The sequence below is a fragment of the Rhinolophus sinicus genome, chromosome 17 (assembly GCF_057876585.1).
Source record: "Rhinolophus sinicus isolate RSI-liver-muscle chromosome 17, RSI-T2T, whole genome shotgun sequence".
NCBI lineage: Eukaryota > Metazoa > Chordata > Mammalia > Chiroptera > Rhinolophidae > Rhinolophus > Rhinolophus sinicus.
Window position 1 is genome coordinate 71,229,394 of NC_142517.1, and position 26,542 is coordinate 71,255,935.

General features: G+C 33.3%; 1 protein-coding gene across 2 annotated transcripts in view; it reads right to left on the reverse strand.

The window, feature by feature from the left end:
* Nucleotides 1-26,542, reverse strand: part of NECTIN3 (nectin cell adhesion molecule 3) — a 129,087-nt gene that overhangs the window by 31,458 nt on the left and 71,087 nt on the right. The window lies entirely within an intron of this gene.

Genomic DNA, 26,542 nt, shown 5'->3' on the forward strand with positions numbered 1-26,542 from the left:
TGTAAAGACCCATTTTAATTTTTTCCTGCTAAAATCAATTTTGAATACTATACCATCTTATATTTAGTATGATTTCGGGAAATATAAATTTTTAAAAACAAATATATAAGGAAGCTAAGTAGTACAAATTTCTTTTCTGTGGCACAGAACCCAGGTTAACTTTAGATCCTTTAAATGTGTAGAAGTGAGATGGAAAGGATCTTGCTTTTATTTCCAGCTTTTCTCATCCAGAATTATGACATTTCAAGCTCATGTTCATTTATGAATATGTATTTTAACTTAGCATCGTTTAGACTTCTCCATCAAAGTGACCAGGGCCCAGAAGCATACATGATGTGTGGGTGTGCATGTGTGCTCATGCATGAGTGCATGTGTAGCTGGGGTGGAGAACGATGGCGCGAGGCACTAGAATAAGGAAGAAAGAGAACAAAGGAAGCAGCTGCCCCACACACAAGGGGAGAAGATAAGCACTAAGATTATAGGGTTTAAAATCTACTCATAGAACTCATGGAGAAAAGTCATAAAATATGACAAATATCCAGAAGGAGGAGGAGGTGTAACAGTACAAAGCCCTCTATTTATTTTATAAAACCATTTTAGTTAAATGTGTTCAGTTCAAAACGAAAAGAGAAGGCTCCGAATATTTACAGGGCTAACGCCAACAAAATGCCTGAATGTTTCCCTATTTTGTGAAATGTTGGAAAAAAAAAAAAAAAAAAAAAAAACCTACCTCAAGTACTTGGCTACAAATCTGTGCAACAGACCTTTAACAGGGCAAGCTGGATGACAAAGTGAGCTGTTCTGAAAAAATACATGCACTTCACATTGTAGTTGAACTTTTTTTAACTTACCAGGAGATGACATACATACATATATTTCAACTGTTTTTAATTTTAGAGTTTTTTTTTTTTTTCCTTATGAGGTTCCACCCATATGTTCAGAGGGGTCATATGACATCTCCTTATAAATAGCTTTCAAATGGCAATATACACTGGTACGGAGTCCTGTTCTATACAGATGTAAAGGCACCTGATGTGTTGGGAAAGGGCGATGTATTAAACTGCAGCCACTGAACATCTTCTGGGTACAATCCCAGAGGCTGTGGGATAACAGGTACTTAAGTCTAAGACTGTCCTTAATAACTGATGGATCCAAAGCAATAGATTTGTTTAGCCCTTTCCATGCGAGGAATTGTAAAACGTTAGTGCAAGAGGACCTCAGGAAATATTCAGAAACAAATGCCCTTCTTTCACATATGAGGGAACAGAGTTCCAGAGAAGTAAAAGGATTTCTCCAAGGATTCACTCATGACAGAGCTGGGACACAAATCCAGATACACATTTTTTGACACCCAGGCCAGGGATCCTTCCCAGCATTTGCAATACAGTGTGGACTTTCGAGCTAGCCTGCCTGGGTTCTAACCGTGGCTCTTGTAGCTGGGCGACACTGGTAATGTTATTTAATACTCTGAGCTTCAGTTTGCTCATCTGGAAGCTGAGGACAATGCTAGCACGTACCTCACCAGGTTATGAGCACTGCATGTGTTAATACAAAACACATAAGACAATGCCTAGCATTTAACACATGCCAAATAAATGTAAGCTCTAATTAGTGTTAACAAATATTCTTTCAGTCGGTAGGCAACAAGACATAGAAGAGCCCAAACCTAGAAGCCCTTTATAGAAATGACCTTGGAGAAATCAATCCCTCAAAGCCTTATTTTCCTCATCTATAGAATAAGGAATACAGGAATTCCTACTTGAGAAGGTGACTGTAAGGATTAAATGAGATAGTTCATGTGAAATATTTACAACAGTGTCTGGCACATAAGTTTATGCTCAATAAATAATAGGTAGTATTCACAATACAATAATTCAATGAAAGCTTTTAACGTCCTTTCACAAACCTATTTCCTCCCTACTCACTCCTACCTCCTTCTGCCTTTCAAAACCTTTATCCATCCCTATACCCAATAAAGAGGAGTAGGGAATCTGTTATTCAACATTAAATAAAGGAAGGAAGAAAAAAGTTTTTAAAAAAGAGGATTTAATTTACTATATAAATAGCCAAATTTATCCAATCAGTGGATAAGAGCTTACTCTAGAGAGAGGAAAAAGTGGATGCATGAGAACACTTTCTACTTACCAGCATATCTTTTAGGGCCTTATTGTAGTATAGCAGCAATTTTGTTAAATGCAGAATTAGTTAATAAATGAACTAAAAGACATGCTTTTCTCTCATACACTGTTGGTAGCAGTGTATGTTGGTCTAAAATATAAATTGTTTTGCAACAGCCATCAAAATAAAAACCCATATATCCATTAATTTTCACTTTTTAGATTTTCATCTAATAGATATGCTTCCATGTGTACCAAAATTTGTTTGTACAAGCTAATCACTGCAGCTAAATGTAAAGCTGATTTTGTAATTCTTATTTCAAGATTTTAGATAACTTTCCAGTATCTAGTCATATGTACCTATTATTGAAGATTTTAATGGAGAAGTGATATCTTCATATTAGACCCTAGAAATTAAGTAAATGGAATAATCATAAACAACTTTAAAATATGCTCTGCTAACCATGATTATAATCTACTAACTTTCTGTGACAGTGCATTTTACTTAGCCTTGAGCACAATTTGCTAGAGGAAAAAATGCTTATTAACAACGTTATGCTTGATGCCAAATTTTGATTTAAAAACATGAAGCATTTTGGGGAGTGATATCACTAAGATGGCAGAGTAGGAGAGCCCAATCTCCATCCCCTCACAAATCAACAATTAGATAGCTATCCACAAACAAAAACAGCTCTGGAAGAGCTCAGGAGTCCTGAGAAACTTCAGCGGAACAGTGGAACAAAAACACCTGAGAACAACCACATGAAAGGGGAAGGAAGAACAGCTTCATTTTGCCTGCATCATCCCATCCTCCAGGCCAGCACTGGTCAACCAGAGGGAACTTTCCAGCTAGTAAGAGTTCCCCTTGCTAGAAAGGGAGGGTGGGTTAAACAACCAGCTTCCTCAGCCTTTTGGGACACCACAGGAAGGCTCCACTTTGGTTTCACCCCACCCAGAGACCAGCAAAGCTGAGTTATATAGAGACAGCTAGAAACAAGAGAGAAGAGCAGGGGCGAGCAATATCAGCCATGCACTGGGAGCAACCATACTTCCCCAGTGACCAGCTCTGCAGACAACCCAAGTAACTTTCATCACTGAAGAAAACAACAGCCAAAACAGGTGCATGGGACCACTGCAGATTTTACCAGTTTTCACTCTAAGGTATTTGTGTTTGCAGACCACAAGCTACCATGTCCTTCCCATTCCCTCCCCTCCCTTATCCCATTGCAGCCCAGGATCCTCTTCACCAGCAAATATCCCAGACTCTCGCCATAACGCATGTGCTTGGAGCTAGTCCCTCAAGCTTGTGCATGTGCATACCACCAACTTATACCCATCTCTGGCCTGTGGCAAGACCCTGTATAAAGTACACACTGACAGTCAAGGCCCCCACAGTTGCTTGTGGGCCCATATTCAGCGCTATATCTCTAGTCACTGGCCTATATTACCAGGCTTACTTATAGGATTTATGGGACACCATTAAGAAAAACAATCTATGCATTCCTGAGGTCTCACTGGAGAGAAAGGGGCAGAGAAAGAGGCAGACTACTTATTTAAAGAAATAATGGCTAAGAACGTCCCAAACCTGGGGAGATTTGGAGATTCCCAGTTCGTGAAGGTAATAGATCACCCCATAATTTCAATTCAAAACAATTTTCTCCAAGTCACATTATAATAAAACTACCTAAAAAAAAAGACAAAGAAAGAATTTTAAAATCAGCAAAGGAGGAAGAATTTCTCTTAAACAAGGGAACCCCTATAATGATTTAAGTGCATTTCTCAGCAGAGACTTACCAGGCCAAGAGAGAGTAGGATGATATATTCAAGGTGCTAAAAGAAAACACAAAGTGCCAATCAAGAATACTTTACGCAGAAAAATTGCCCAGCAGAAGTGAAGGCAAGATAAAGACTTTCCCCAAACACACAAAAACTCAGGGAGCTCATCACCTCTAGATCTGCATTACAAGAAACGCTAAAAGGAGTTCTTCAAGTTGAAATGAAGGATGCTAATCAGTAACATGAAAATATACAAAAATATAAAACAATGCTAAAAGTAAGAGTATAGTAAGATTCAGACTACTCTAATATGGTGGTGTGCTAACTTCTTCACACCAGTATAAAAGTTAAAGAATAAAAACATTAAAAAATGGCTTATCTAAAATTATTTTTTTCATATATATGTATATACATATATATATATATATATATATATATATACACACACACAATTTTTTCATATATATATATATATATATATATATATATATATATATATATATATATGAAAAAACATACATACATACCTGGGTGCCAAAAAAATGTATACACACTTTAAAAGAGGTTATCTATGTTCAAGCAGTAGTTTGCTGTAATCAGAAGTATCTGGATGCTAATGGTCACTACTTTGAGCACCTCTTGTAATTGCAGAAGTCAAAAGTGACTTGTATTCATCTGTTATTATAGGTATATATTGAGTATTACAATTTTAATACAATTTTCCTTTCTTAAAATGTGTATACATTTTTTGGCACCTTCTGTATGTATTATATATAAATAATATATATTATTACCTATTATATACATATGTATGTATATATATATATATATATATATATATATATATATATGCTTCTTTACTTATCAAATAACAAGAGCTATTAAAAGGTATAATAGCTACATAATTTTGAAGTGGTGGTGAGTGAAAATTATATTTCAAGACATCTACAACAACTCTAATGTGATTTTAAAAATGGACAATTTTATGGGTTACAAAGTCACAGGTACTGCCAATTCCACTGTGTGGTTTGTTGCCTACATTCATAATTGAAGGAAATGTTGAATTTCAATTAGAGGTTATTAAAAAAATTGTTTTTTCAATTTTTTTCCCCTCTTCATAAAATAGGACTTTCTGAATTCTAACCACTAACCCCCTGAGCATCAGTAGATCCTAGGATAAAAATTCCTTGTCTTAGGCTTCTTATAAACAAGAGAAATTTATTTCTCTCAGTTCTGGAGACTAGGAAGTCTAAGATCAAGGTGGCAGCAGACTTGGTGTCTGGTTCACAGAGGGCTGCCTACTCTGTGTCCTCACATGGAGGAAGCTAAGATAATTTCTTAATGAGTATACAACAGTACTGTGATTATGAAAAAGATAAAATCATAAGATAAGGGACAAGTGTGCCCACTCTCACCACTCCTATTCAATAGTGTCAGAGTTATTAGGCAAGAAAGTAAATAAAAGGCCTCCAAATTAGAAAGGAAAAAGTAAAATTCTCTATATTTGCTGATGACATGATCTTGTACACATATACTAAGTCAAGATCTTGGATTTATAATTTGAGTAGCTGGTAGTAGCTCTAACAATTTGGCTAGATGACTGAAATCCAGGCCCAAAGGTGGACTACACTAAATGAAGGTCAAATTCTGGCATTTCCTTGGAATACTCTAAAGGAAAGTATTCAAGAGCTTAAGGAGACCAAATATTACGGTGAAATTATCATGTAAGACCTGTTTAGCTACTTCTTAACTATGCCTTCCAAGAGATTCCTGAGGACCTTCTCTTGACCAATTCTATATGAACTGCATTTGTGACGGGAGCGCTGGGATCCCTGAATAACTCTGTGGTGTCTACTCTCTGTAAGTCAAGAATGACAGTGGGTATTGCTGCCAATAAACTGGCTCCCTGAATCAAATGGAGAAAATGGCATCCTAAGATGGCAGAGACCAAGCGGCAGCACTTAACCATTAGAAAAAGGTGGGTGTGGTGCCAGACTGAAAATCCTTGGACACTAATTTTTGTTTGAAACTGTAATTACCTCATAACACATCCAACTGTGTTAGAAAAGCTTTAGAATACATACATAGTTTACATTTCTCCCCACTTAACTTTCACTCTACATCCTCACAGCTATTTTCACTTTTAAGGTTACCAGAGATACATTACCAGATACTTCTGTTCTCAACAATGGTTCCTCCCTACACCCCAGGGTGTAATATTTTTCTCCAGGGTGTAATTATTTTTTTTAAATTAGAAAATATGTGCCCATTACTTGAAAAATCTGCACAGTGAAAAGTACATAAAGTTTTTAAAAATCGTGTAAAAAAAGGGTTGATGTGGAACATGGAGAAAACAGCAGGACATTATCTTCAAAAATGCATTCATGAATGTTACAATAACTGATTTTGATAACCCAACTACATCTTGACAGTTCCTCTTACTGGTTTTAAGTCATATCACTTTGGTTACCTATCTCTCACACTAGGTCAGGGCATTAAAACATCAAAATTTCTGAACTGCGGTTGCATTAGTTAAACAAAAAGTTTGCAATAGGTTGGAATTTTGATCTAAAATAAAGGTTTAATAGAAACATAATTAGGTTAAGAAAATCAAAATAACTGTGAAGATGTGTGGATTGACAGGACAATCCTTTGTAGCTGGCTGTTACGCGTGCCCACAGAAATGGAAGCCGACCATTTTAACAGAGTACAGGTAATCCCCATTTAACATGGTTGTTAGGTTCCTAAAAAATGCCATGTTATATGAATCCATGTTATATGAAACAAACAAAAAGGGGGTTAATTTCCAAAAATTAAAAAGAACATACTATTATATTTTTATGAATAGAAATATCTTTATTAAAGCAATTTCACCAAAAGTATAACATATTAACATGTATTAAATAATGTTTTCTTCTCATCACTACTAAGCTTTTATTACATTCCATGTCGTTCGGGTATTTCCCTTATGTTGAATGAGATATTTTTTGCTCTTAAAAGCTCTTATCATGCTCCATGTTGTTTGGGGATTTCTCTAATTCTCAAACTGTGTTAGAGTGAAACTGTGTTCTAGGATGCCGTGTTGTATGACGGTTTCCCCCAATTCTCGAACCGTGTTAGAGTGGAACCATGTTATAGAAGTGCTGTGTCACATGGGGGTTACCTGTACAGGTTTTACACAAGAGGAGGTTACAATCTAAGTTCATTTGGCACTTATCATCCTGGAGTACTGTATTTTGCTCCAGAAAACATATTTTATGAGAAATATTAAACTAGAATCTGCTCAAAGGAGAGGAAGGGAAGATAAACTATATCATATAAGGAATGGCTGAAAACACTGGAAACATTCAACTTGGTTTAAAAAACAGGGCAAGTCAGAGAACTTTAAATACTTGAAAAGCTACTAAAACAGTTCCTGAAGCGTTGTTGTAAATATTTGAGGTGTGTAGGAACAGCACATAGATTTTAAAAATACATGATCTTAGTAACTGAAGCTTAAAAGGCTTAATAGATTTTTGAGAATTATAGAAATCAAAATCAGAATTAAGTTGAAAGGAGGCTAGATTTCTAATTTTCTAGCAATTTTAACTATAAAACATGAAATATATAATGCATAGTGAAGCAGTAAAATTGTTAATGCCAAGTGTTTTAATTTGAGGCTGGATGGCTACCTTCTCAAGATCTTGAAGGAAATTTTGCTTTGAGTGGGAGGCTGGGCTATGAGACCTCAAATGGTATTTTCACCTCCAGGGCAATGACTCAAAGATTTGCCATCTGCTGCCTTGACAACTCTATTCACATTCCTCTTTTTTAGAAAAATTAAGTACTTGTGGCTCATAGGCAGTTAGTTCATTATGGGAAGAAAACAAAACAAAACAAAAAACCTACCATCAACAACAGGATTACTCAGTTGTAAAGGGCTCTAAAACAAAAATATAAACTGAGTCACTCTTGTGGAGAAAAACATCGTATCATATATTCATTATCAATCCTTGTCTATAAAAATTGTAATGGGGAAAGAGGGTGAGAGAATTGTGTGAGAACAATTCTGATGTTTGGACTTCCAATTACATATAGTAATTTGAGACATAAGTTGAGAAAATAATAAGGAAAATTAACCTAGTAAAGCAAAAATGGAAAATAAATTTAAGTATAAATTGCTTTTATGTAAACTGAATACAAAGGTAGACTTACAAAAGGTAAATTAGAGTTATTATTTATTATATCAACACTTATTACAGTCAATCATTTGTATTCTTAGCCCCTCTAATGGGTATGGAGTTACATTTTATTGTGGCTTAATTAGTATTTCTCTGAGGACTAATTATGCTGAGCATCTTTTCATTTGCTAACTAGAGTTTAGCATATCTTCTTTGATGCAAAGTCTATACAATCTGTCCATTTTTAAAAAATTGGGTTGCTGTCTTCCTATTCTTGAGTTGTTAGACTTCTGTATTCTGAATACGATTCTTTTGTCTATAGGTATGTGTGTTGCAGATATTTTTTTCCCAGTCTATTGTTCACTTTTGTTTTCTTAATGGTGTCTTTCATAGATCAAACATTTTTAACTTTCATGAATTTTACCTTATCACTTGTTTCCCTTTTATATTCCATGTTTTATGTTTTAGTGCAATTAATTGTGTGTGTGTGTGTGTGTGTGTGTGCGCGCGCGCGCATTTACAGGCACACATGGTTTTACAGTTTTACATCCAGTTCATAGCTCAGCAGGAAGTAACCACTGTTAACATTTTCAACTTTGCAGTTACCTTTTCTTGAATACAACCTGTAATTTCTCAGGTTCTACTTAAAAGTAAAGCCACTATTTTATATCATTTTTCTAAAGAAGTATATGTAGTTTCCATGGGAACATATACATCAATAATAAGGCATTTAAACTGTTTCAAACAAATACATTTGCATGGCATTTCTTTTAATAAACAGGATTGATAGCCTAAATAATTACTGCCCACTCAACATTTGAAATTGAGATTATTACGTTCTGTAAAGTGCCAATAAATTTAAAATAGGAATCATTAAAACACCAAGCACTTCCTTCTAAAGATCTTTAACAATTCTCTTCTTCTGAAGTTACTTATATACATGAAATATTCTGCAGTTAGCAAGCTTTATATCTCATCTAATATTCATTGTAGTTAAAGTTACTGTAAAGATGTCATTCAAAGTGTATTTTAAGCTTTAGTGTCTATGTGAGCAGTCAGTCATAATTGTAAACCAACCATAAAACAATATATATATAATTTGCATTTTAAGAAAAAAATCATTTTCTTTAAAATAAGGTGAAAAAACTTAAAGTAATTTTTGCTTATGTTAAATTGCTTTTTATAAAGACTCAATAATGTCTGGAAATAGCAATGGATCTTGAAATTAAAATCAATGAAAACATGTATAGAATAGAGACAGTAACTCATTAGCCAACTATCAATTATATATAGTTAAATATTACACTGAGAATCACATTAAGATATCTATGTAGAACATTAAACCCAAGTAGCAACAATGTTTTTGTCTTTTTTTCAATCTACCAGCTATATTATTTTCTGGGAAAATAATAAGAGTCAAAAGACAGAACTAGAAGGGGCCTTAAAATTCAACTTTATTCCCAATGCAGAAATGCCTCCTATAATACACAACAAAGGATAACAGCTGAGTCTTTTAAACAAGTCTAGTTAGAAAATATACATTACTTCTTGAGGTATCAGCCCCATTATCAGATAGACCTAATTATTGGAAAGGTCTTTTTAATACTCAGTATTCAAATCCATATTCCTATGACAATCATCTTTTGGTCCTAGATCTGTTTTAGAGGACTACAAAGAAAAAATATACTATTTAAATCACTAGAACAATGGGAAATCATAGTGGAAAAAAGCAGATAAGAGTTTTAGTATCAGGGTTTGGTATCATAATGTTGGCCTCATAAGATGAGTTAGAAAGCCCTGCCTCTTCTTCAATATTTTGGAAGAGTTTGAAGAGGACAGGTATTAAATCATCTTTGAATGTCTGGTAGAATTCACTAGTGAAGCCATCTGGTCCTGGACTTTTTTTGGGGGAAGATTTTGGATGATGGTTTTAATTTCCTTACTGTTGATTGGTCTACTTAGATTTTTCAGTTCTTCATGATTCAGTCCAGGAAGGTTATATATTTATAAGAACTTGTTCATTTTTTTTTTCTATGTTATTGAATTTGGAGGTATATAGTCCTTCATAGTATTCTTGTATGATCCTTTGTATTTCTGTGGTATCCATAATTCTGATTCCAAAATCTTGTAAGAATAACACAAAACAAGAAAACTACAGACCAATATCTCTGATGAATACAGATGAAAAAATCCTAAACAAAATACTGGCAAATTGAATACAACTACATTAAAAAGATTACACATGACAATCAAATGGGGTTCATTCCATTTGATGGTTCAATATACACAAATTGTTCAACACGGATGGTTCAACATATGCAAATTGAACAATGTCATATACAACATAAACAAATTAAGGATAACAATCATATGACCATACGAACAGATGCAGAAAAAGCATTTGATAAGAAACAACATTTATTTATGATTAAAACACTTAATAAAATGGGTATAGAAGGAAAGTACCTCAACATAATAAAGGCCATCCACAACAAACCCTCAGCTAATACCATACTTAATGGTGAAAAAATGAAAGATTTTCCTCTATCATCAGGAACAAGACAAGATGCCCCCCCTCGCAACTGTTATTCAACATAGTATTGGAAGCCCTAGCCAGAGCAACTAGGCAAGAGAAAGAAATAAAGGCATTCAAATTGGGAATAAAGAAGTCAAATTGTCACTTTTTGCAGATGACATGATTCTTTATACAGAAAACCATAAAGGCTCCACTAAAAAACTATTAGAAACAAAAACAAATACAGTAAAGTTGCAGGATACAAAATCAATGTACAAAAATCCATTGTGTTCCTGTGTACTAACAATGAAATTTCAGAAAAAGGAATTGAAAAAAAAAAAAAAAAACCCAAACAATTCCTTTTGCAATTGCAACATAAATAATAAAATATTTAGGAATTAACAAAGGACATAAAGGAACTATACACTGAAAACTATAAGACATACTTAAAAGAAATTGAAACAGATACAAAGAAATGAAAAGACATTCCATGTTCATGGATAGAAAAAATCAACAGAGTTCAAATGGCCATATTACCAAAAGAAGTATAGGGATTTAGCACAATCCTCATCAAAACCCCAATGACATTTTTTAAAGAAACAGAACAAAAAATTATCATATTTATATGGAATCAAAAAGACTCTGAATAGTCAAAGCAATTCTGAGGAAAAAAGAACAAGACTGGATATATAATACTCATTGATTTCAATTTATACTATACTGTGTTTCCCCGAAAATAAGACTTAGCTGGACCATAAGCTCTAATGCATCCTTTGGAGCAAAAATTAATATGAGACCCGGTATTGTATTGTATTATATTATATTATATTATATTATATAATATTATATAATATTATATTATATAATATTATATTATATAATATATAATATTATATTATATTATGTTATATTATATTATATTATATTACACCAGGTCTTATAGTAAAAATAAGACCAGGTCTTATATTATAGTAAAATAAGACCAGGCCTTATATTAATTTTTGCTCCAAAAGATGCATTACAGCTGATGGTCCGGCTAGGTCTTATTTTCGGGGAAACACACTACATAGCAACAATAATCAAAATAGCATGGTATTGGAAGAAAAACAGACACATAGGCCAATGGAATACAACTGAGAACCCAGAAATAAACCCACATATATATGGGCAAATAATTACCGACAAAGGAGCCAATAAATAAATAAATAAGTAAATAAGTAAATAAATAAATAAAACAATTCAAAAAAGAAAGCCTCTTTAATAAATGATGCTGGGAAAAGCCACGTGTAAAAGAATGAAACTAGACTGCTATCTGTCACGACATACCCGAATTAACTCAAAATGGATCAAAGACCTAAATATAAGACCTGAAACAATAAGTTGCATAGAAGAAAGCATAGGTACTAAACTTATGGACTTTGGATTCAGAGAGGGTTTTATGAATTTGACCTCAAAGGCAAGAGGAGTAAAAGCTAAAATAAATGAATGGAACTATATCAACCTAAAAAACTTCTGTACAGCAAAAGATACCATCAACAATACAAAGAGGAAACAGAATGGGAGGAGGTATTTGCAAACAACACCTCTAAGGAGCTAATATCCAAAATATATAAAGAACTCATACAACTCTACAACACAAAACAAACAACCCAATTTAAAAATGGGCAGAGGAACTGAACAGACACTTTTCCCAAGAAGACATACAAACAGCCAATAGATGAAAAGATGCTCAACTTCATCAGCTGTTAGGGAAATATTAACCAAAACCACAATGACATACCACCTCGCACCAGTGAGAATGGTTATTATAAACAAGACAAGTAATAACAAGTATTGGACAAAAAGACATCTTCATACACTACTGGTGGGAATGTAAATTGGTACAGCCACTATGGAAAACAGTATGGAGGTTCCTCAAAAAATTAAGAATACAATTACCATATGACCCAGCAATCCCTCTTCTGGGTATCTACCCAAAAGAATCTGAAAACATTTAACTATAAAGATATAAGTACCTCTTTTCTATGTTCATTGCAGCATTATTCACAATGGCCAAGACATGGAAACAAATGATGGCCTTCAAGAGATGACTGGATAGGGGCTGGCCCGGTGGCTCAGGCGGTCAGAGCTCCATGCTCCTAACTCCGAAGGCTGCCGGTTCGATTCCCACATGGGCCAGTGGGCTCTCAACCACAAGGTTGCCAGTTCAACTCCTCGACTCCCGCAAGGGATGCTGGGCAGCGACCCCTGCAACTAAGATTGAACATGGCACCTTGACTGAGCTGCAACGGCAACTGGACCTGGAGCTGAGCTGCGCCCTCCACAACTAAGACTGAAAGGACAACAACTTGAAGCTGAATGGCACCCTCCATAACTAAGACTGAGAGGGCAACAACTTGACTTGGAAAAAATAAAAAATATATAAAAAAGAAAAAATAAGTTAAAAAAAAAGAGAGAGATGATTGGGTAAAGAAGATGTGGTACATATGCATATACACAATAGAATACTACTGAGCCATAAGATGAAATACTGCCATTTGAAACAACATGGATGGATCTTGAGATTATCATGCTAAGTGAAATAAGTCAAACAGAAAAAGTCAAGAACCATATTACTTCACCCATATATGGAATATAAAACTGAAAGCAACAAATGAACAAGACAAACAAGCAAACATAAACTCATAGACACAGATAATAGTTTGGTGGTTACAAGAGGGCAAGAAGGGAGGGAAGGTGGTAGAAGAGGGTAAAGGGGGTCAAATACTATATGGTGACAGAAGGAGAGCTGACTCTGGGTGGTGAACCCATGGTACGATATATAGATGATGTATTATAGAATTGTACACTTGAAACCTATATAATTTTACTAAGGAATGTCACCCCAATAAATTCAATTTTAAAAAAGTAGATAAGCAATTATGTATTCATATAAGTGCTAAATGAACTCAGGCTGGGTCTCTTGGAAAAACAAGTAGTAGTCCTGAAAGAATTCATCATAAAGGATGATCCTGAATGTGTTACACATGTATTTGGTAGTAATCAGCACACACAGGTAAGGAAAGTGAGTTGTGACATGTTTGTCCATATGGCAATGGTTTTAACAGGCCTAATTATTTCTGAAAAGTACATGTATGGAGCATCACTGATTCAAACTAAAGTAGTACTCTAGATACTTTTTCTCTCCCAAACAATGGGTTTTATTAATTTCTTAGTAACAAAATGCTGTTTAGTCTGAATTACATGATTAACTTTTTAATGTACATGCCCAAGGAAATATATATGTTACATTGGGACTTATTTCTTCTCAGAATCAGATTCCAAAACAGCAAATAATAGATTATAAAACAAAACAAAACACTGAGTTAACAATAGGCTAATTGCTTTTCCTGCACATATTCTTAATTAAGAATATTTCAGTAAAGCAAACAAAGGGAGATTACTGTACCTAAAACTGAGAGGACAAATATCTTGGCGTAAGAATATGTGCCAAAGAATCAACAAAATAAATTTGGATTCATGCCACAACCAAACATACCAGTGGTCAAAACATGTCTCTGGGGAAAGAGAGTGCTAACCATGTCTACCACCATCCTAGGAACAGGAAATTTGTACTATGGTTGTTTGGTAACTATGGAAACTTATCTGACAAGTTGCCAAGGCAGACTGGCTGAAAGATTCTCATACTCATATAAGAAAATGAACTAATTTAGTGGCTCTAGGTCAGATGACTAAGGTTAATTCATCCAAGGATAAGCTGTGGTCTTAAAACAAACCTTTTTTTTGTTTTTCTATACATTAAAGTTTTAAAATTTTCTTAATTGTTGGCATTTTAAAGATTTCTAAACCAACAGGCATCTTGAATTTAACTTATTATTTCTAGCTGATTTCTAACTTATAGTATTAAAAAAGAAATTACGGACTCTGTTTCATCAATGAGTTTTTTTTAACCAATAAACTCTTTAGGAACATTTAAATGTTTCAAACACGCTTTCTTCATATTTAAGAGGTTTCAAACTTAAAATTTTATTTTAATGCAAACGTTCATTCTAATTTCATTTCATTTAAGACATCTGAATAGATTAAAAAATAATCAAAAGTGTTAAGTATTCAGTAAATCTGTTATTAAATGAATTTTATTTTAAATAAAGTCATTGAGTATCCATTTTCTGGCTCTTCCTGAAATATCTTATGCTGTTTTTTAGTTACTCCAAAATTTTATGAAACAGAAACTAAAAGTAAAATATTAAATAAATGATATAACACATAGCAAACCACAAAATTAGAACCCAGGTTACCATCCAGCTCTTAAAGTTTTATCTAAATAAGCTTATTGCATCCAATTACACTATGGAAAGTAACTACCATGTTTCCCTGAAAATAAGATGTAGTTGGACCATCAGCTCTAATGCATTTTTTGGAGCAACAATTAATATAAGAGCCAGTCTTATTTTAATATAAGAATGAGTCTTATATAATATAATATCAGACCGGGTCTTATATTAATTTTTGCTCTAAAAGACGCATTAGAGCTGATGGTCCAATTACGTCTTATTTTAGGGGTAACATGGTATCACAATAACAAGTACTTTTACCATAGTTCACATTGGTACATTTTATTCTAAAGTACCTATTCCTCTAATTAGCTTAAGAAGATTTTTTTAGAGGAGGTTAAGATGTAGGAGCCGTTTCATTATAGGAAGAAAGTATTTTGAATTGGATTAATCAGAAATGGAGAAAGAGACTATTATGGAAGTGGATAAAAGGTATGGGATAAAAGTCAGAAGTGCTAGAGAAGTCTCTTAGAGAAACAGCCATCTCAAAATTGAGGTAAGTGCATTTATATACATACTGACACTAGAGTACAGATATATGAAATCAGGACCACTCTGGAAATTCTAGGATGTAGATTGCTGTACCCCTACCTAAGGATTTTGATAATAATCAATAGCCTTGGATAATCAAATGCCTGTTAGCATTTTCATGTTAACAGGCAGTAATAGATACTATTAAATTAATCTCTATTAAACTTGATTATAAATATTAATCTCTATTAATATTAATATTAAATATTAAATATTAATCTCTATTATTATTTTCTGATGAGAAGTCAGGCACCATAGCAGACATGGAGGCCCTCACTGGCATTGGACACATTACAACATGAAGGTAGCTGCCTAAAGCAACTCTCCATTTAGGTAAGCTTAATTTAACCAAGGGCTCCATATTGAACTGACTTTTAAAGGAAGAATCTAAAAAATAAATCACCCAGAAATGCTTACTACAATTGAACGAATGAATGAACACTAAGTTTAGACATATGGGTAACATTTATCTTAAATAATATATTATTTACATTATTCTCTCAGAAGTCCGTATGTGGCCTTTACCAATTTTTTATTTTTATTTTTTACATGTCAAAAGAACTTCAAGAAAAATTTGCCAAGACTAAAATCAAGACCAAGTAGTCAAATTTGAAGTTAGACTGATAATATCTATGTAAAGCCTAATTCACAAATAATGAATAAATATATTCTCTGAAAACAATTTTGTTACTTTGTTCTGAACATTTAAAATAACTCAACTCTCTGTCCAGATTTCATTGCACTTAAAAAAGAATCACTCCCAATAAAGATAATCATGAGTGCTTTTAAATAAAGAAAGCTATTAAGTCCTCTAAAATTTGGAAGAGACTTTCATTGTATTTAGCTTACTATATTTCACTTTAGTAGTTCTTTTACTTCTACTTACTCATGAGTAAATCAAGAGTCACCCATAATTAACACTTATAGTTCCCTGATGGCTGTGTGAATTGAACACAGTTTCAAATAAAGATTTAATGTTCTGATTGCACCTCAAGTATGAACAGTCTAAATATAATTTTTTTAAAAATCATGGCAAAAAATGCAATTTATATAAATCAATGGTTAGAATAATGCCTTTTAGCATGAATTCCCAAGTAGCATTGATCATTAAACGGGTTTTTTTCCTCCAAAGTTTAGCATTACATCTGAGTTAATGCTTTAGCCTTAACATGGTTTGAGGTACTGTAAAAATATTTTGGTGGTCACATTAAAAAGTTGTGGTTTATTTCCAGTTATTCTGAGTTGACAGTGATAAGTCTTTGGAAAGGATATTATAGATTGGCACTTTGTTACATCATCTTGTTCAAAAACAGTGATGGACTCGCTATAAAATTTCCAAGCTTTTTAAAACAAATTTCCTAGTTATACAGACTGAGGGATGAGGTGACACTGTGTATGGCCATAACTCCCTGAACACACCCATCTCATCTGTAGACAGATTCTGATATCCTCCCTGTTCCCTAAAATTCCTGGGAGTACCCTCAGCTAGCTTGAGAAACTATAATTTTATAAACAATTAATTTCACTATAACGGAAACTCAACAACAATTACTGAATAGCATCTGTTCAGAGCAGTTTATTAAATATCAAGAAAGGTTACAAAGGCAGTATAGCAGTCATGGTTTCCATTTCTAAAGAACTTATAATCAAGAAAATATAAAAATAGGAGAACCACAAATACACATATATAAGGACAAATAGCATGTAATTTTTATAATGAATCAGTTCTTGGAACAGTGCCAAGGATTCAAAACGAAGAGCTATCTTTATAACATAGAACCAAGTGGAATTATACTATAAAAAGTCTTATGAAAAGATGTGAATTAGAAGCTCTTCTCTCTGGATTGCTCAGAACCTTTTAAAAGGCTAACATTTAATTATTTTATTTTAATCTTTTTTTTTTTTTTTTTTTTTTTTTTAGTATCGAGTATTGGTGATTAGAATGAAGCCAGCTAGCTCTTTCAGATCATTTAATCTGCATAAAATAATCCAATCAGAATTAGAAATAGCACTGAAGGAACTATTGCATAATTAAGTTTTGTTTCCTTCCCTCCCTCCCTCCCTCTTTCCCTCCCTCCCTCCATCCCTCCCTCCCTCCCTCCTTTTCTTAAGACAGTACTAACACTCCCACTCAGGCTACTGAGCCACAAATCAGAAACAGATAGCAATGAGAATCAAGGTCAGAGGATTTCAACTTCTGAAAAGTCACATAATTAATGCACTGATTCAGTTCAGTGTTGGTTTATATGTGTACAGTAAGTCTAGAACTTTCTTAGAGCATTTCTACAATGATAGCAAGTCAAAAAACTGAATCCCAATCTTACTTTTAACAAAATTATTAGATTCCATTTGATTCTACTAAAAATTTTGACTCTAAAATATTTTCCTTCATGTACCACTTATGTCCTATTTAAAAAAAAATTATGAAGCATATTCTCTGTGCTAATTATTGTGGCTGATACAGAGATGACTAGAACATATAAAGAGATCATGGCGACTTCGGTGCCATGGGAAAAAACACTATTAGAGAGGCTGAGTCTTCCTAATTTCTGTATTTCTCAGGTGAGATGAGAATTACTTATAACTATCTATTTCTCCTCAGGATACTAGGTACTGAAGGAACTCTAGTAACCAAGGAAAACTACTGTCTTTCAATTAATTCACTAAATTTCCTTATTTGTGATGAAGTTTATACAGGAAAAATAAAATGATGTGCCATGCAAATAATTAATGTTATTAATAGCAACTAACAAAAATAGGTATTAACTCCCCCAATCCTGAGAGAAAGCATGGCATTACACAGTCATCTTATAAACTGGACTTGATGCAAATTAAGAACTTCTGCTCTTTAAAAATCACAATTAAAAGAATGACAAGCAAGAGAATGGGGAAGTATTTTCAAATCACGTATCTGACAAAGGACTTGTATCCAAAATGTCTTATTCCACTGGGGCTATTTTAAGAAATACCATGGACTGGGTGGCTTAAAGAACAAACAGTTAGTTCTCACTGATTTGGAGGCTGGGAAGTCCAAGCCTTCTATTTGTCTAAGATTTTGGTTCTTGGTGAGGGCCCTCTTCCTGGTTTGCAGACACCTGTCTTCTTACTGTACCCTCACATGGCAGAGAGCAGAAAGAGAAATAAGTTTTCTCCTATCTCTTCTTCTAAGGCACTAATCCTATCATGAGCGCTCCACCCTCATGAGCTACGTGATTACTTCCCAAAGACTCCATCTCCAAATACCATTAGGAATCGGGGTTCCAAAATATGCAGTTTGGGGAGACACAAACATGCTATCAATTACACAAAATATACAAAGAACTCTCAAAACTCAACAATAAAAACATAATCCAAGAAAAAATAATAAGCAAATAATTTGACAGAAACTTCACCAAAGAAGATAAACAGATGATAAACCAGCAAATGAAAAAAAAAAATTTCCATATATTAGTAACTAGGAAACACTACAAATTAAAATTATAATGAAATACAACCACACACTTATCAGAGTGCCTAAAATTTGAAAAAGGCTGTTCATAGCAAATGGTGGTTAGGGTATGGAGGAAGTCACGCACTGCTGGTGGGGACATAAATGGTAAAACCACTTAGGATGACAGTTTGCATCTTTTTAAAAATTTACACGTTTTAAGTTACGTTTACCATATGACCCAGCCATTTTATACCTAGGCACTTACCCAACAGAAATGAAAACATATGTGTACACAAAGACTTAACATGTAATTGTTCAAGCAGTATTGTTTGTAATAGTCCCAAATTGGAAACTACTGAATTATCTATCAACAGGTAAACATATTAAAAAACGTCGTATACCTATTAGTTATATCTACCTAAAAGGAATGAACTACTGATCAACAAACATAAAGGACTCTCCAAATTATTATATGGTGAGACCAAAAAAGAGGACATACTGTATAATTCTAGTATATAAAATTCAAGAACATGTAAACTAACATACACTTGTATAGACAGAAAGCAGATCTGTGATTGGTTCTCTGGGGATGTGGAAGGGGGACAAGGGAAGGATGAGCGGGGAAGATTACGAAGGGGCACAAGGAAACTTACGAAAATGATGGCTATGTGTATTATCTTGACTGTGGTGATGTTTCGTGGATATGTATGTATGTATGTATGTATGTGTTTGTGTAAAGTATGTGAAATGTATCAAACTCACACTTTACATGGGTATAGTTTGTTGTATGCCAATTAGCCTTCAATAAAATTATTTTTAAAAAAGGAAAAACAGCTGTCATCATAAGCATTTATCTATTTGTCACTAAAAATGTAAGCTCCATAAAGGTAGTAATTTTATCTGTTTTGTTAGCTATGTATTCCCAGTATGGACCATATTAAGTACTCAAGTAATATTTGTTTGATAAATGAATGACCGAAGAGAAAAAACATGACCAGAACTATGAATAAAAAAATGTAGACTCCATACATTTTAATTTCATTCCAAGCACTACTAAGTTTATAATAAAAGTATCAATAATTTCCAAAAGAAATAGAAGTTGAGTTTACATGAGTCAAAGTAGTATCAGTTTTATTCTTCTACTAAAATAATTTCACTGATTGATCTCTTCAATATTTTTATTAGTAATCATGTTAACTTCTTTTTAAGTGAATAATAATGATAACAGCAAACATATAATGTTAACTATGTGTCAGGCACTGTTCCAAGGAGGTAACCTATGGTAACTTATTAATCCCCATAAAACCTTATAAAGTAGGTTTATTTTTTCCTCATTTATAAGAGTGGTTAGTCAGAGCTTTGATTTAGTAAAAATACTTCAAGTGTTACATCTATATTTGAATACATATTTCACTGTTATTGTAACAGTTTATAAATCATTATTTTAGCCAAGCTTTGTTGATCTCAAAACTTCTTCCCTCACACCAGAACAAGGCCCAAAACTTGTCTTGTTAATTGCCACTGCCTATTAACTGGAGGCAATATGAAAGAGGAAAACTTTTTTGCTACTCAAGTACAAAACCATGCTAGAAATACTCAGTCCTCATTTACTTGAAGAATTCACCCAGTCATATAATTTCCTTTAATTTGGAAGAAAAATGCTAACTCTTCTATTATCTTACTCCCTCCTTTCTCCCTGACCCCAAAGCTCATAATTACTGGTAGTATCTGGAAACATGTTAAAATATTCAGAACCTGGGAGACAACCACACCATTGATGATATTTATAATTAACACAAGAAGTTTAACTAAAAATATTATTGAAAAATGGCAGTGATGTGTTGGAAAGATGAGTTTTGGGAAGAAATAATGGGAATCTATAAAACAACAAAGAAATAGTCTCAGAGATAGAGAGGAAAAACTAATGGTGGCTAGAAGTGAGTGAAGTGGGGATGAGGGAGAAGGGAAAGGGATTAGGCAGCATAAATTGGTAACTACAATATTGCCACGGAGATATGAAACAGTTTGGAGAATATAATCAATAATCTTGTAAAGATTTTGTAGGGTGTCAGATGGGCACTTGTCTTATTAGAGACCACTTCATGGACAGTGTAGATGCCAGACCACTGCACTGTACACCTGAAGCTGAAGCTGAGTAATATTGTATGTGAACTATAATTTAATATATATATAGTCATGGGACATGGAGTATAGCATAGGGAATAGAGCCAATGGAATTGTAACAGATATATACAATGTCAGAGGGGCAATAGATTGGGGGAGGGGGATTATCACTTTGTGAGGGATGAAATGTCTAACTACTACATTGTTTTGTATACTTGCAACTAAACAAACAAACAAACAAACAAACAAACTATAGAGTAGTAGGGTGGTAAGTATAAGAAAGCCGTAAGTGAAATAGGGCATAATTGGTAACTGAAATTAAGATACCTGGAGGGCATATCTCTAACTGCAGATATTGATAACAAATAGGAATATCATGTTTCTAAAACTAAATAGTTTGCGAATGTTTGAGTTCTAGTAATAACACAGTTTTCTATTTTTTATCTTATTTTATAAATCAGAGGTAATATATAATTCATCTTACTACACTTTCTGTACTACAAATTTGGATACCAAGGAGCAATGTACATACTATTCACGCTGGAATAAAAAAAAAAAACAGTTTCATATTTATTTATAAAATGTTTAAATGGTCATAAGTGGCCAGGAAAGTGTTAAGGAATTACCGCTTATAGAAAAAAGTGGCTTTTTAAAGACTTGAAAAGATGCTGAAACTCACTAGTAATGGGATTGTGAAGTTACAATTGTTACCTATCAGATTACCAATAGCCAAGTAAAATACATATGCTATTGGTAAGGATTTGGAGAAACAGGTACTTTCAAGCATTACTCATAGAAGTGAAAAGCAGTACAGTATTTATAAAAGAAAATTTGACAGTATCAAAAGCATAAACACATTTACTATTTGATGTAGCAAGATCAAGTCTAAAAATTTACCCTGCAGATTATACTTGCATAGATACAAAATACCATATATACAAAACTATTCACTGCAGCATTATTGGTTGATTAAAATATTGACATTATAAACTATGTAATATGTACATATTAGAATCACCTGTAGATATAAGAATGAGAACGTTCCACATCCCAATACAAATCTCCAGTGTATCTTAGTAGAAATCGCAGGCCATATAACAGTCTATACACATTACCTTTTGTATAGGAAAAGATACAAATTGTATATGTGTGTTTCCTGTCTATGCTCAAAATAACCATATTGAGACAAGAAATTTATAAAGTGGTTTTCTGTAGCAGGTGATAGGGGTAGAGTAAATAAGAATGGAAGTGCGAGGGAAACTTTAGAAAATACTCTTTAATATTGTTTTGCATATATTATCTACTGAAGAAAAATATGTAGAAACACTTCTTTCACAATACTCTGTCATGAACATGTACAAAAATGTGTTAAAAAATGTGATCTACAATAGTGAATTATTAGGGAAATATCATAATTTCTCCAGACAGTAGATTCTGCTGAAGTACTGCCATAACCGTATGACTGATTAAACATTCCAGTCCAGTAATATTGCTGCTGTTTGACTGAAATTCCTGTTATGATCCTCTGTAGAATCAAGTAATAGTAGCTGTTTCAAGGATGCTACTAGTCCTGACTTTCCAAGAATAAATGGTATTTTAGGCTGAAACACAGAATATTCTAAAAGATTTATATTTATGTTGAGATTTTTCTGTATCAGAACCCAAACTGTATTCAGTATGTGTATATATATATGTTTTATCCCTGAAAATGTTCCTTGGATCATTTTAGTTGGTTTGGGAAATATTTGTCTTTCACATCAAAGTATACAACTCTTCCAATACAAAGCTAAAAAAATAGCATTATTCATAGAATGCACAGTGTTGTCCCCAAAGCTTTTAAATGAGCTATTTTTCAGTATTTCATGCTGGATTTGAAGCTGAATAAGACAAAGCCCCCTCCAACTGTCAGCATTTAGCTAGAGGTCCTAATCATTGCTTTCTTTTGAAAGCAAAATAAACAAGGAATGAAAAAAGATAACTTGTTATTAGGTTGGTTCAAAAGTAATTGTGGTTTAAGCGGTTAAAAACAATTGTAAAAATCGCAATTACATTTGTACCAACCTAATATTTGTAGCAAATAGATAATATATCTAGAAAATTCAAGAAAACAAACTAGAACACTATTAAAATGAATAAGAAATTTGAGAAAAGAGGCTAGATACAAGACTCATATTAAAAAGCCAAAGCATTTATACAAGCTAATGCTAACCAATTAGAAAAAGCCATGGATGTGGTCTGGGTTGGGAGAGCCCCATTTAAAATTAAATTACCTAAAATGCCTAAAATAAATGTAATAAGAAATGTAGAAAACATATACCAAAAAAAAAAAAAAAAAGGACTTTACACAACTTCCAGAAACTATAAGGAAAAAAACAGAGAGATGTGACTACATAAAAACTTAAACCTTCTGTACAGAGACTATAAAGTTGAAACTTAAGAGATGGTTGTAAGAAAAGATTATTGTCCATATCAGAGTTGTTAAAAATTTAACAAGCGAAGCTCAAAAAGTAACTGAAAATTTTAAAAATTATGGAAATAGGTAGTTTACAGAACAACAAATAGGCAGTTATGAAACTTCATCAACTAATCTACAACGCTTTTAAATGAGCTATTTTTCCAGTTTTATCAAACTGGCAAAAAGAAAATTCCACTAAACAGTATTAAAGAGGGAAATAATATACAGTCGTCCCCCTTATCCATGTGAATATGTTCCCAGACCTCTAGCGGATGCCTGAAACCACAGATAATACCAACCCTTTTATATTATGTTTATTCCTATACATGCATACCTATGATAAAGTTTAATTTATAAATTAGGCACAGTAAGAAATGAATTACTAATCAAATACTAATAGAAAATTATAACAATATACTGTAATAAAAGTTCTGTGAATGGTTTGGGGGCCATTATTAAGTAAAATATGGGTTACTTGAACACAAGAACTGTGATACCATAACAGTTGATCTGATCATTGAGATGGCTACTAAGTGACTAATGTGGCATACACAGCATGGATACACTGGACAAAGGGAGAATTTCTGTCCCAAATGAGGTGGAGCAGGATGGCGCAAGATTTCATCACACTACTCAGAACAACACACAATATAAAACTTACAAATTGTTTATTTCTGAATTTTTCCATTAAATATTTTTGGACTGTGGTTACCGTGGGTAACACACTGTGGAAAGTAAAAATCACAGATAAGGGTGGACTACTGCACTATTTATAGGAATAAACTCATAAATTGACACAACCAGTTTGGCCAGAAATATGGTACCATTTAAATGTTGAAAAAATTTTTCACAGTAATCGTATTTTTTTTGCACATATTTTATGAATACATGTGTATAATAAAGTATATAAAAGTAACCTCACTATAAAACTTATAGTTATAGAAAAAAATTGGAAACAACCTAGAAATATAATTAGGTAATTTGTGGTATATTAACACGATGGAATACTATTATAGCCATTAAGAATGAGATACAGAGATAGCAATAGTGTTTAAATTTGAATGTGCATTTAAATTCACCTGGTGAGCTAGATAAAATGACCATTGTCTCCAACCCCCGAGATTCTGATTCAGTAAACCTGAAATTATGTTCAAGAATCTTCATTTTTAACAACCCAGAGGATTTTTGATAATGGTGAAAACGTTGGCCCCTCTGAAAAATATTGGTCTGTAATAGAGTGGAAAAACAATTTCTAGAACAATATGTATTCTATGACCACATTTGTGTTTTTAAAAAATATTTGTAGATATAAATGTGAATGATGTACGCATGAAAGTCAATTCATGGAAAAAGTCTGGGAGGATAGTTAGGTTCCTAACAACAGTGATCTCTGCTAAAACACAAACAGCCATATAATTAACATATGACATTATAATGCACGGATTATAAATTGTCTTACTCGTGGATAATGAGAATATCCTAAATTACTCTTAAAATCTTTATAAAATTAAGAATGATTCCATCTCCAACTCAAGTTCTGACTCTCCTAAGCAAAATGATAGCAACTAGTCGACCCTTAGCAATATTTTATAGAATCAGTTTTATAGCTAGAAGAGGAAAACAAACAATTACATTTTTCACCAGCTTAATTTTACAGATGAGGCCAAAGTCACAATATTACTACATAGTCTCTGACTCCCAAAGTCCAATGTTGTTATCCATTGCCAGGTGCTCTCCCCTCAATTTTCTTTCTAAAATTTCGATTACTTTTCCACATAACTTCATTTCCACCCAGGTTTATGCTTTGAATTATGCCTTTTACTACAAGTCAAATTACTCTAATCAACAACTGAGTTATTTAATCACAAGTTTCAAAACTCCTGCCTCCAAAATCGATCCATCCAGGAAGCCTTCCTTCTCTGACTTCAAGGATACTAAAAATTGCAGTTTGCACCACTGTCAACTCAAATCATTCAAGAAAAATCTTCGTTTTGTTTATTTAGAAGGGCCTACATATATATCATTCGTATTTTCTTAACTAAAACCGAGGATACATGATCTGAGCCAAATAATTTTTTCCCAATTCATAAGCTTTTAAGAATATTTAATTTTAAAATATTAAATAACAAGTTGTATATTCAATTAATTTTACAGACAATAAACATATCTGCAATTAGAACTGTCCTAGAAAATTACTAACAGCATTCTAAAAACATTCCCAAAACAGAATCTAGAAATCCTCTGGTTAACTACTACCATGCTTCCCTGAAAATAAGACCTAGCTGGACCATCAGCTCTAATGCGTCTTTTAGAGAAAAATTAATATAAGACCTGGGTCTTATTTTACTATTCTAATTTTTGCTCTAAAAGGTGCATTAGAGCTGATGGTCTGGCTAGGTCTTATTTTCGGGGAAACAGGGTAGCTTTGTGGAGGAAGGACGACAGCTATCCTTCTGTAGCAATTCACAACAAATCTAGTTAAATATTTTGTTGACCTTTCTTACTACTTGTTAAGTTCATTTATCACCAAAAGAAATGTGAAGCTACACTCTTTATGTGCGAAGAGGTCATAAAAGATGGCATGTCTTCGCCCCCAAGACATCCAACTTGTGTAAGATGACAAAGCTGGTGCCCACTGTTAATGAGTATACATGCTGTGCTCGGACAGGGGACTGACTATATGGGCAACAAAAGAATAGAAACTGATAATATCTTAACAGATATATTCCCTTGGAGTTTTTCCACCAAATTAAATAAATTAATTGTTGGGCAAATGATTTGCCTTATTCAAACTGAAGATATAGGACATTTTTTAGGAAGAAAATATTAAAGAACATTGCCACAGGTAATAAAACCACAATATAGGGTTACAGCCCCATTAGGTTGCTTGAGTGACAGAGGAAAAGAACAAAAACAAAAAAACTAAAGCTAAAAATAAATGTATTCAAATATTCTGATGATTTAAACTTTCCCAAGCAGAGCATATTAATCTAGTTATAGAACATGAGATAGAAGCACTGAATCGATACTTTCACATGAATTACTGTAAACTGATTCCAAAAGAAACTTTAAAAGTTATCATAAATGTAATAGGGGATCC